A 12,401-nucleotide genomic window follows, 5' to 3' on the forward strand; every position below is an offset into this window, starting at 1 on the left:
AGGCAGCTGGTCATCGTTGTCTCTAATTGGAGATCATACTTAAGTAGGTGTTTTCCCACCTGGGTTTGTGGGAGATTGTTTTTGAGTTAGTGTATGTTTCACCTCTGCGTCACGGTTTGTTGTTTTTGTTCTTTAGTTTATTTGTATGTATTGCATAGTTTCACAGTTTAATAATAAAATATGTGGAACGATAATCACGCTGCACTTTGGTCCGCTTCATCCTACGACAACCGTGACACTCCCAGTAATTATCGTAATTGTTTAACTATAGTGTAGGTTAACACCAGGGGGAAGTGATACCACATACACCTAAAACAGACTGCTGTATTCCATCAGTGGAATATTTTTTAATATTGAAACATTAAAAAAGGTAGCATTTTTAAATAAAAATAAAAAGTATTTATGACAACTTCCAGAGGACATCCTCCAACCTTTCAGAGCTCTTGCAGCATGACCTGACATTTTGTTCACCCAATTAAAGGATCAAATAATTAATATAGCACTGAAAGCATAAGCTACAACTAGCTAGCACTGCATTGGATAAAATGTGGTGAGTAGTTGACCCAAAGATACAGAAAATAGTTTAACAGTTTTTAACAAATACATTTTTTCCAAAATGAAGGAGACGCGCGAGAGAGAGCTAGCTATATTTTGTAGTGTATATATATGCACTTTTATTTACTTAGCTAGCCTCAAATGCAGCGAGCTAGTTTAGGCTACTCAATCACCGGGATAAAACTATGTTAGCTAGCTGGCTATGGCTATCCAACACTGAAACTACCTTGAATTCCAAGTCAAGGTTCTGTAAGCTTTTGGTTTTATTAGTGTATCGCCACCGGGGCCCGCCGGTGTAACTGCTATACTGCTTACTGACTGTACACTATACTGCATGATTGTAGTGAGTTTACTAATGCGTTAGTTCTATTAGCTACGTTGACTTGACGTTAGCTAATATGGTTACAACAATGTAGGCTGTGTTAGTGGTCATGATATGAAGGTTTGGCTTGGAAAGTTTTTTTCGCTTGGTCATAGACAGCTGATGTGTTGTGCACTTAAGTCCACAAGCAAAGAGAAAAGGTGAGAGGAGGAGAGCGTAGATACATGTGAGAAGGAATTATATGTGACCCAATTCAGGAAAATAGGCGTATGTCGCAAGTCACAACTTCACAAGAGAGATGTTTGAACGTAATTTATTTTTTTTTTTATCAAAATACGTTTTTTTGAGGAGAAATGTCTTCTCGAACATGTGAACTTTCATGTGCCTTAATATCAAACTTGTATGACATCAGTAACTAAGAAAAAAATGGTTAAATTACGAGCCTAGTTGGTTTATCCACAGAAAAAGAGCAACCTTCCCTCTAGCTATGATTGACTGAGATAATGAGTGGGCTGGACGTGGCGAGAGAAGAGTTTGGATTGGTCTGCCATATAGCACGCGTCTGTCTATTGGAGCTGGGCAGTATGTCTAGATAACTGTGTCAAACATGTTTAAAAAAAAATGTATTGTGTAGTTAAACATAAACCTAATGTCAGGTTAAAGTATACTGTTAGCTGGCTGGTTCGCTAGCAAATGTTATGTGTTTGCTCTCCACTTTCTGGAGGACCGAGTTTTGAAATCAGTGGAATTCAAGTATGATAGCTAAGGAGACGGAGAAAACACTAGTCTGGATTACATCGTCAAACTAAGTGTCACGTCCTGACCACTGAAAAGGGTCATTTGCCATAGTAGAATGGTCAGAGCGTGGCAGGGGGGTTGTTTTGTGTGTTTTTATTTTTTTTTGGTTGTAGGGGAATTTGTTCTAGTTTTGTATTTCTATGTTTCGTTTTCCATGTTTGGCCGAGTATGGTTTCCAATCAGAGGCAGGTGTCTTTCGTTGTCTCTGATTGGAAGCCATACTTAGGCAGCCTGTTTTCCTTTGGGTTTTGTGGGTGGTTGCTTTCTGTTTAGTGTGTTAGTGTACCTGACAGAACTGTTTGGCTGTCATTTGTTTTTCTTTGTGAAGTGCTTCCATTAAAAGTAAAAGATGAGCACTCAACACGCTGCGCCTTGGTCTCTTCAATACCACGCCTGTGACAGTAAGGGCAACCATGCATCGCATCAGACAGAAGATGCGTCCAACCATGATGTATACTGGTAAGAAAGTCTAAATAGCTACATTTTCAGATATTACACATGTATTACTTTTACAGAAAGTGGTTTCATTTCAAGTGTACTGTTAGCCAGCTAACGTTAGCTGGCTGGCTGGGTTGCTAGCTAACGTTCTGTATGATCTTATTCTTTGTATCTCAGACACATTTGCTTGACTAGTTATAGCCATAGAACCTGGTTGGTTAGCTACCTGCAGATTCATGCAGGGCAGTAACGTCATGAGTTGTGATTATGGTCCATTGTTTAGCTCGCTAGCTAGCTACAAGTCTTAACAAAAGACTCCATGCAAGTATCCATTTCAATAGAATGTCACTGTAACTGTTGATAGAAGTACTAGCTGGTAAATTAGCTCTGGCTATCTACTCCAGTTTCAGACCATGGGTAAGATAGACTAGCTATCTACATTTTCAGATATTACACATTCCTAATTTTGACAAAAAGTGGTTTCATTTCAAGTGTACTGTTAGCTAACTAACTTTAGCTGGCTAGGTTGCTAACTAATATTATGTGTATGATCTTATTCTTCATATCTCAGACACTTTTGCTTGACTAGTTATAGCCATAGAACCTGGTTGGTTAGCTACCTGCAGATTCATGCAGGGTAGTAATGTCATGAGTTGTGATTATGGTCCATTGTTTAGCTAGCTAGCTAGCTACATGTCTTAGCAAAAGACTCCACTCTAATTTTGACAAAGTATTTTTGTTTCAAGTTAGTGTACTGTTAGCTATCTAGCTAACTTTAGCTGGCTGGCACGTTAATTAACGTTACGTCATGCGTTGTTATTCATTGATTACATAGCTAGCTATCTAGCTACATTTCTTAACAAAATACTCTCATCTTAGTGTGCCAGAGCACAGAATAACTGATGCATTGTTGAACGCTCAACACCCGTTTAATATGTCCGGTGTCGGTAAACATCCGGCAACAAAGCGTAATTCAATTGTTGCCAGCATCACAGTTGCAGTCACCAATGCTCTGGATAACATAACAGGCTAACCAGTAATGTTCAGTGAGCTGTTCTCTCTCTCTTAGATATCTGAAAGTAGCTGGCAAGTTAGTACAGAATGCACGGATCAACCCTTAAAGAGATGGGTGGGGCTAAGGCTTAAGAGGGTGTGAACAATGGTGAATGGGTGTAGACAAAGAAGGGCTCTTCAGTAGTAGTACCAAAACATTGAAAGATGGTTTTCTCAAAAGTGAGTTTACAAGTTGATCAACTTTCAAAGCAGAATTACTTTCCCATTGTTTCCTCAAATGCAGTGTGTTGTAGTTCTGAGTCTCTACTTTTATCTAATGTAAAACAAATATATTAAAATGTTGCTACATAAGACTGAATCCAGGTGGTGAGTCACATATATACAACGAGCTGTTTGTAGGTGGCTGCTGTGAAAGTGAACTGTGATTGCGTGTGTTCAGGGGTGTCTTCATTGCGCTGATTCTATTGAAAAATATTTCTTAAACGGAAGCAAATTGAACAAAACAGGGAATAAACATACCTGAATTTATCCAATAGAAACTCTCGTTTCCAAATGTGGGACTAATGATTACACCATAGATCAGCTAGAAGCATACAAGAGTGTGCAAGGCGGTATTAAATGTGTCACTGTCTGTCAGCTTGATAACTCAAAATTCTCTCGACCTGTGCACCTACATTGTAAACTTTAATTCATAGGCTAGGTTGTAGCAACCTCATGATGGGTACAGGGGAAATTAGAGTATCATGTAGTAGCCTAAACCTATCTGTCAGAAGCGTCTTAGTGATTAGACCAAGGCGAAGTGTGGATAGTGCTCATTCTTCATTTATTTTAAGAGAACACTTAAACAGCAAAATAACAACGACCAACAGTTCCGTCAGGTAAAACAACTAAACGGAAAATAACCACCCACAAAACCCAAAGGAAAACAGGCTGCCTATGTATGGCTTCCAATCAGAGACAACGAAAGACACCTGCCTCTGATTGGAAACCATACTCGGCCACACATGGAAAATGAAACAGAAAACTAGAACAAATTCCCCTAGAAACAAACCAACCCCAAAACACACAAAGCAACCCCCCTGCCAAGCCCTGACCATTCTACCATGGCAAAATGACCCTTTTCACTGGTCAGGATGTGACACTATCGATGTTACATTGAGCTGGGAGAATGGAATTTTGTGACAGTCATCCATTATGCTGAAATAGAAATAAGGCAATATTCATTAAAAAAAACATCCTCCCTTATCTTAAATGGCACCAATCACCACTGTTTTCAATGATACATGAGTGTATAGTAAATGTACTGGCACCGCCGCTGCACTAGTGAAGAAATTAGAGCAAATTTGATTACAGGACCTGTGGTAATTCTGGCTCGCCTTTTTGAAGCACACTGTGAATCTATTTTCGGAACCGTATAATTCAGTAACAAGTACTGCTACCGTATGTTATTCCCTTAAAAAATGGGCCATTCTTGCAAAAAACCTGTATACTGTATGTCTCTCTGTGTTCTATAGAGATTTGTAAGAACAGACTGTTTGTACTGTCTTATAGTCTCTTGTTAGACTGGCAAAACTTGTCTTGTTAAAATAAGCTATTTATTTATTTGGATCCCCATTAGCTTTTGCAGAAGCAGCAGCTACTCTTCCTGGTGTCCCCCCCAAAAAACACAAAACAAGACAACTCACAGACACCGATACACTGATAGACAAGGACAGTCACTCACATTTTAAATACAACACAACTCAAATATAATACAAACAATACAACAACAAAAATTATGTGTGTGTTAGAGTGTGTCGCCTCACAGTTCCATGAGATGTTGTTCAATCTGTTTTTTAAAGGCAATAATTGCTGTTGTTTGCTTGAGTAACTGGAGATGAAAGGAATGAGCCCCACAGGCCATCATTCTAATGCACAATGATAAAATGTACACAACTGCAAGACTTTGGCCACCTTGTTGCATTTGAAATGTCGCAAAACCCGACCTAGTAGGTTCCTCATGTGGCAAACCTCACCTGGGGAAGCTTAAGTTGCAAACAAGCAGTAGGTTTGTGTAAGAGGTCTTCAGCAACATCCTGTCATGGCAACGTTCATGAGTCAAATTACAGATTATCATGACATGACAATGAAATACTATTTCAATGTTTAGATTTATTACATTAATGATTAACTTCTCAGAAGAGTTCCAGGTAGAAAAGGATACAATCTCCCCATTCAGTCAAACAAAAGCAAAATATTCTCTTTCCGTTGGTGGATAGTGAACTGTTTGACAGATGGTTCAGCCAAACTTCTAACTGCAAGTGTCTTCAAAGGATTCGTGTTCTGGCTCCCCATATGCAGCATCAGAGACTACAGAGCCACTGGATTTTGGAACGGGGCAAGAGGGTCGCTATAACATGGTTGCACCACCTGCTTCTCTGATGTTGCTGCGTTTTGAAAGGCTCACAGGAACCCAACGTCTGCGGCTTCATTTCTGGTGTGTGTGTGTTCCCCATATGCATTTGTTTAACCCACCTGCTCCATGAGGCATTTCAGAGAGCAGTCAGCAAGGAGGCCTCCAGTCACTCCGGGTCTCCTAAATGAGCCTTGGAAGGCCATGAAAGAAAACTTCTGAACTCCTATGGCTGGTACGTTGTTCAGAGCTGCACACTGACAATCGGGGGTTGACTCTGTTTCTGTATTTTGGCAGGAACTTAGATGCCTTCACAACATTAAATAAAAGACAATTGAATCTCTGATCACTCATCAGAGTATCATATCCCTGATCACTTATTTTCCACAACACCGCCTGAACGTCTGTCTGTGTCCTGAAATGTTTTTTTGAGTTTACAGAGATACTAACCTCTGAAATGTATTTTTGAAGGCAGCGAACCGGCTGTGTTGCGGTGTACCGATGCGGTGGTACCATAATTGTCTGCCATAACTTTTCATAGATCTGGAGCTAAAAGTATGCATTTCTTCACAATGAAAAATGACATTATGTTTTATGAGTAGTGCTTGGAACACCTGCTACCTTTGGGACTTTTAGGACTTTCCTATCCCCAACACATAACAATTACCTTTGCTTTTTGAGAATGGTATGCCTATTTGTATAGTTCTCAGTATTTTCCCCTTTCAGTGCATATCGCATAAAGAGGTCTTTGATGGCATGGCGTGGTGGCATAAACAACTGGCTGTTTGGTTTTTCTTTCTCTTCAGCAACGTATTATTCGAGTTGACTAGATAGTCTAGAGATTGCTTGGAAATCTGTGGTTTTAACCGATAGTCTAGTCTAGAGCCCTCAAACTGAACTCTGGACCTCAAAATCAGTTCCACTGCATGTTTTCATTGTTCCCTTCAAATCAGGGACTGATTTAGTCCTGGAACACCAGGTGGGTGCGATTAATTATCCGGTAGAACAGAAAACCAGCAGGCTCCAGACCATGTAGATTAAGAGCTGAATATCCCTGGTCTAGAGATTGCTTGGAGATCTGTGGTTTTAACCAATAAGAAGTCCAGCTTGAAAAAGATACATGTGTCTTTCTCAAGGTTATACTGAATGATCTATTCTCAGTCATCTCCTAATCTCCTAAAGTGGATTATTATTACTGTTATTACTGTTATTACCTTGTGTTATATATGCAGTATAGGGTGTGTTATAGAACTACAGTAGAAAAGCAGGTGTCATGCATGACATTGCACTGATAGTGCATATCGACAGTGCTCAAGATGTTTAGAAACATCTTGATTTTGCCAAAAGACATTTAGAATGTTTGAACCCGTATGAATTATTCCGGACTTGCCAAAACCATAAGTAGTGTGCTTGATATATTTTCTGTGTTTTAATTCCAGCGCTTTCCACTGGGTTTTGTGTTAGGTTTAAGGTCTTTGGCTGTATTTACACAGGCAGCCAAATTCTGATCTTGTGTTCACTAATTGGTATTTTGACAAATCAGATCTGATGTGAAAAGATCTGATGTGATTGGTCGAAAGACCAATAGGTAGAAAAAAATTCACCCATTCACTTCTTCTTGTAGGTCTCAAGCTGGGAGGAGTGTCCTACCAAATACTTTTCTCCTGTTTGAAGATTAAAGACACCGCCTGAGATGAAGTTCAATACAAACACCTATGAAGCAAAGAATTTATGATGACTTGGTCCTTGTAGCAGCTTTAATCTTTCAGAAGAAAACCACACTAATAGTTTCCTTTCCGACCACTTGGTCGGTGACTACGTACCCTGGCTCTTAGCCTGATGTCCACTTTCCAGACACAAAGAGGGCTTGGCACTTTGTCAACGCGCCTCCCTAGCTCCACGTCAAGTCTTCACAACCATAATTTGTGCTTAAAATATGCCCTCCATGAATGAAGGAAAATCACTTTGCTATTATTGTCCTGGTTGGTTCCTGGTTAGATCTTCTCTGATGTTTTACTTTTAACTTTGTTTCCACTTCTAATTCAGAAAATAACGTTTTTTCCCCCCAACTGAAATATGATCATGTTCCAGCCCAATCCTATTAAGTCAGTGATGATTGTCTCCACTTGTTGATACTCCTCTTGCATCACTGAAGACACTAGAGACAAGAGTTGGACTTAGGTCTCCTCTACTTCTCTGAGTTCTCTATGTTTGCTGAAGTGTGTTTTACTGTTTCCTGTTACACTATGAAATGTTTTGAATAAGTGTTCCTTCTCGGGATTTCCTCCACAGCAATGTCAATCTAATGTGTATTAGTCATAAACAGTGGGTGCCATATAGAGAGACTGCCCACGCATATGATAGCACAGAAGACATCTCATATCACAGCCGCCCACCCCGGCCTAGCCTGACTGGTGCCTTTTACAAATCAAACAGGCTATTCTATGACTGCACTTGCTGTGCATGACTTCATTAGTAACTCTAAGGCTTAGGGTAATGGTGTCTCCCGTGAAGACGAGAAAAACTATCTGTGGAACCTTTGCTGGTTTGTTCAAGCCCACATTCTAGCATTAAATCCAGCATAACACGGCACTGTCCAAGCATAACACATTTGGTCATAGCTCAAGGAGGTTACCGAGGCTTGCAGACGTATTGTATACCGTTTCAGTCAGAGCTGTGGGGGAATATGTGTCAACATGATCTGTTATAGTGAGGAGGAATAGCGGGAGGGAGGTAAAGGCTTTGTAGCACAATGTATTAGAGGGGCACTTTTCAACACAGAGATGTTTATCCAACAAGAAATATAAAGCCAGAAGTCTAAGTCACTTTGGTTTTGATTTGTCGTGTCAGTGATCTGGCGCCCCACTACCCCCTACCAACTCTGTCTGCATTCTCTGTCTGCGGCTGCCAACGCAAACCTACATCTCTCCCCTGACACACTACCAGCACCTCCCTCTGCCCTCACGCCTTCCATCTGCCCGCAAGCTGGAAACTCCCTCCTTTCTTTCACTTTCTTCTTTTCTCTCCTTCCTTCCCTTTCTTAGTTTTTTTTCAAAGACACCAGGAATAATGTCTCCACGGAAATATGAAGAAACAAAAAACACATGAGCGGCAACAGGATGAGTGAGAGTTAGTCCCACCAATGGCTTAAAAAAAGGGATCCTGCCCATCTGATGGCGTTTAACAGAAGGAAGTGTACCTTCTCTAAAGAACACGTCCCAATAGTTCTAAGAATGTAAGAATGCATTCTCCCTCTCTGTAGTGGTTTCCTTGTTTTCTGAGTGGGACACACTCAGCATCCTCTTGCTCTTGCATTAAAACTGTTCCTCTGTCTACAAAACACAATACTATAGGATGTTAGTTTTGTTTCAGACTAGCACAGATTCTAGATCACTGGATGTTTTCACATACTGTAGGCCTACATTAAAGGTGTGGGAGGACTGAGATTTACATAGCTTGTAGGATGACATTTAATGAAAGTAAATGAATAATGAGAACTTTAACACATTTTGAAATTCTCGTTGTACTATCTAATAATTCTCAAAATCGCTCATCGTTTGTATCAAATACTTCAAATGCTAAGCTATAAAATATATAGGTCTCCCCTCTTGGCAAGGTACCATAACAATAAAATGTTGCATGGTAAGCTTGGTATAGTTTGATCTTCTTACAGTGAGATGACCAGAGACAGATATAACTCCAAGCTGTTGCTGGAGATTCTCCAAGAACAACAGGCGATGCAAAACACGACCCTGCCAGGACATCCTGACCCAACTCTCATTTCTGGGTAAACATCTAGAGAGCGAAAGCTGAAAGAACCCAAAGAACCGTCCACAAGTCAGCCTAAAGTTGCTGCTTGAATGCTAGAAATAGGAATTATGGTGATGTTTTATCCATGACCACAGTTGTTCCACAGTGGTTTCTCGTTCCTTGAAAGTTGACGTCCTCGTGGGTGTCATCCATTGAATTTTTCAGTCAGTTGTAAGCAAGAGCCCAAAGACCATTTCAACCACGGCTCTAAATAGGTGACACCTTTACTGTCCACCCATGTCCGTGGGACAATAAATGTGTGGCGTCTTGCTGAGTGGTAAAACAACAACTATAACACTTTCACTGGAATGTCTGAGGCCCCTGTGGAACGTAATACGGCTGAAGCAACCATAAAGGAGTCCCCTACACCCCTGACCCTCCCACTCAAACCTCCCCAGTTACACAGCTAGTTGACATTGGCTCAGGCTCTCTGGGTGTGGGATTAAGATGGAACACCTGACCTGTGATAGCTGGTAATCGTACTCTCTCAGAGAGAGAGAGCTCTACCACCTACAGTACAGAGCAGACCACAGACCAAAGCCTGGTGATAACAACTGTTGCCTTATGCTGTGTCTGTGTGGGTCTGCGATGGTTTACAGGAAGACCTGATTTATATAATGGTTATTATCTGGGCCAATAAAACTCTGCAATAGACCCCATGTGTTTAATTGAATTTCTGAATTTTATCGAAATATGCCGAATATGTTTTTATAAAAATGATATATATATATATATATATATATATATATATATATATATATAGGAACCACTCACCTCAGCTAACATCTAGCAGTGTGTGTGTAATACCTGCCCACCTATGAACACTGTGATGTTGATGTATTCATGGATACTAAACACACTTACCAGATGTAGGCTACCTCTCACTAGGATCGTGAATGACCCACAAGTCGTTACCCCACAGACAACGAACCAATGCCAAGAGCGTTCATGCAGTGCGTACAATATATACTGCACAGGAACGGGATTTTTATTGCTGCCTTGTAAAAACGCTGCAAACGGCTGTTCTGGATAAGGGGGACGTAACCCGAGTGGCTGAAACAGACGAGAGCCGTCGGACGGTAATCCAGCAAATCAAGGTTTAACAACTTATTGACGGGTCATTTCTCTGACATCATAGGGAAGAAATTGATTTTTAGGGTTCAACAACCAGGGGTCAAGACTAGGAAAGACCGTAGTGGTCAACACTCATGGGTCAAGGCTAAGAAAGACAGTAGGGGCCAACATCCAAGGTTCAAGCCTAGGAAAGAAAGTAGGGGTCAACACCAAGGGGTCAAGGCCAGGAAGACAGTAGGGGTCAACACCACGGGGTCAAGGCCAGAAAAGACAGTAGTGGTCAACACCCAGGGGTCAAGGCTAGTGAATACAGTAGGGGCGGGGGGGCTTGCCTCTATACTGTATGCAATTACGCACATGTAGTACTACCATTAGCATTAACCACAGATCTTCACCATTGTCAGCAGAGTGAGAGAAATTAGCGACCTTTAATGTGAAGCTGTCTTGTCAGAAGTAAGAGGAAACATTACATCAATGATGTTATCCCTTCCCTGCGAAGACTGGAAACAGACAGATGGAGAAGAAATGGGGTGCTGGTCATTTGAAAAGAAAACACATGACATGACACAAATCAAATGTTATTCAAATCCCCAAAAATTTAAATATGTCACATGCTTCGTCACAACAGGTGGAGACTAACAGTGAAATGCTTACTTATGGGCCCTTCCCAACAATACAGAGAGAAAGAAAATAGAGAAACAATAGAAAATCAATAACACGTCATAATAAAATTAATAATAAATACACAATGAGTAATGATAACTTGGCTATATACACGGGGTAATAGTACCGAGTCTATGTGCAGGGAGATACAGTGCCTTCAGAAAGTATTCATACCCCTTGACTTATTCCACATTTAGTTGTGTTACAGCATGAATTCAAAACGGATAAACAAAAATGTAAAAAATCTCGCCCATCTACACACAATGCCCCATAATGACAAAGTGAAAACATGTTTTTATAAATGTTTACAAATGTATTGAAAATGAAATACAGAAATGTGTCATTTACATAAGTATGCAAACCCCTGAGTCAAACTTTGTAGAAGCATCTTTGGAAGTGATTACAGCTGAGTCTTTCTGGGTAAGTCTCTAAGACCTTTACCCACCTGGATGGTGCAACGTTTGCCCATTATTTTCAAAATTCTTCAAGCTTTATCAAATTGTTTCTTGATCATTACTAGACATCAATTTTCAGGTTTTGCCATAGATTTTCAAGAAGATTTAAGTCCAAACTTTAACTCGGCCACTCAGTAACATTCACTGTCTTCTTCATTGTAGATTTGGCCTTGTGTTTTAGGTTATTGTCCTGTTGAGAGGTGAGTTAATCTCCCAGTGTCTGTTGGAAAGCAGACTGAACCAGGTTGTACTCCAGGATTTTGGCTGTGCTTAGCTCCCTTTCGTTTCTTTTTTATCCTGAGAAACTCCGCAGTCCTTAACGACTACAAGCATACATATAACATGATGCAAGAGAGGTACTCAGCAATGTGCTGTATTGGATTTGCCCCAAACGTAACACTTTGTATTCAGGACAAAAAGTGAATTGCTTTGCCACGTTTTTTGCCGTATTAGTTTAGTGCCTTTTTGCAAACAGGATGCATGTTTTGTAATATTTGTATTCTGTACAAGCTTCCTTCTTTTCATTCTGTCAATTAGGTTAGTATTGTGGAGTAACTCCAATGCTGTTGGTCCATCCTCAGTTTTCTCCTATCACAGTCATTAAACTCTGTAACTGTTATAAAGTCCCCATTGGCCTCATGGTGAAATCCCTGAGCGGTTTTCTTCCTCTCCGGCAACTGAGTTAGGAAGGATGCCTGTATCTTTGTAGTGACTGGGTGTATTGATACACCATCCATAGTATAATTAATAACTTCACCATGCTCAAAGGCACATTCAAAAAAAAAAAAATTTACATATCAACAAATAGGTGATCTTTTTGCAAGGCATTGGAAAATCTCCCTGGACTTTGTGGTTGAATCTGTGCTTGAAATTCACTACT

Source organism: Salmo salar, chromosome 21 (genome assembly GCF_965601325.2).
Source record: "Salmo salar chromosome 21, fSalSal1, whole genome shotgun sequence".
Classification (NCBI taxonomy): Eukaryota; Metazoa; Chordata; class Actinopteri; order Salmoniformes; family Salmonidae; genus Salmo; species Salmo salar.